The sequence below is a fragment of the Equus asinus genome, chromosome X (genome assembly GCF_041296235.1).
Source record: "Equus asinus isolate D_3611 breed Donkey chromosome X, EquAss-T2T_v2, whole genome shotgun sequence".
Lineage (NCBI taxonomy): Eukaryota > Metazoa > Chordata > Mammalia > Perissodactyla > Equidae > Equus > Equus asinus.
In genome coordinates, this window is record NC_091820.1 from 92,160,589 (window position 1) to 92,161,541 (window position 953).

At 46.4% G+C, this 953-nt stretch overlaps 1 pseudogene; it reads left to right on the forward strand.

Moving 5' to 3' along the window:
• Window positions 1-590: 590 nt before the first annotated feature.
• Window positions 591-953, forward strand: LOC106824633 (large ribosomal subunit protein uL29-like; annotated as a pseudogene).

Sequence of the window (953 nt, forward strand, 5' to 3'; positions counted from 1 at the left end):
AGGGCAACTGGTTCAACACCCAGACCCTTCCATACTCGGGGCTAGTTGTCTTGCTGCCCTGATGATATGGACATGTTCAATTTTCTCACGTTCCATTTGCTGTTTTATCGATACAGTTATTGATAAAAGAAAACTCCCTGCCCAGATGCATTCTTTGGCCTTAAATTGGCTTGACGGGGGGATGTTACCTTTGGACCATTAACCCGCTTGGTAGCAAAAGCCTTTCTAGATTGGCAGTGCTCACGGTCTATTGATACGAACACCTCCAAAGCCTCCAAATTAATCTTTTCTCTGACTCTTAAGAGTAGCAGCTTTTTGTTTTTACTTTTGCCTGAGAGGTTCCACATTCAGTTGATACTGTGGCTTTCTTTAATTAGTTTTGCTATACCCCTCCAAATAAACAAAGCTGTCCCAAACCCAGCCCAGAAAGAAGTTAGCTCATGAAAACTGAGGAGTATCTTGACCTGCAGGAGTGGTGGGTGTGATGGTCGTGCTGGTGTGTGTAGATGTATACGTGACAGAGGGAAGTACAAATATGAAGCAAAAATGCTCTTTTCCTTGGAGCAGGCGGCCACAGCGCTCCTGCAGCCATGGCCAAGAGTAAGGCCAGAGACCTTCCTGGCAAAAAGAAGTAGGAGCTGCTGAAACAACTGGATGACTGAAGGTAGAGCTGTCACAGACGAACGTAGCCAAAGTAACAGGCCGTGTGGCGTCTAAGCTCTTCAACATTAAAGTTGTTCATGAATCCATCACCAGCATTCTCACTGTCATTAACCAAACTCGCAAGGAGAACCCTCTAAAGGGCAAGAAGTACAAGGCTCTGGATCTATGGCCCAAGAAAACGCATGCCTTGCCTCGCTGATTCAACAAGCACGAGGAGAAGCTTGAAAACCAAGAAACAGGAGTGAAAGGAAAGGCTGAACCCACTGCGGAAGCACACAGTCAAGGCCTGA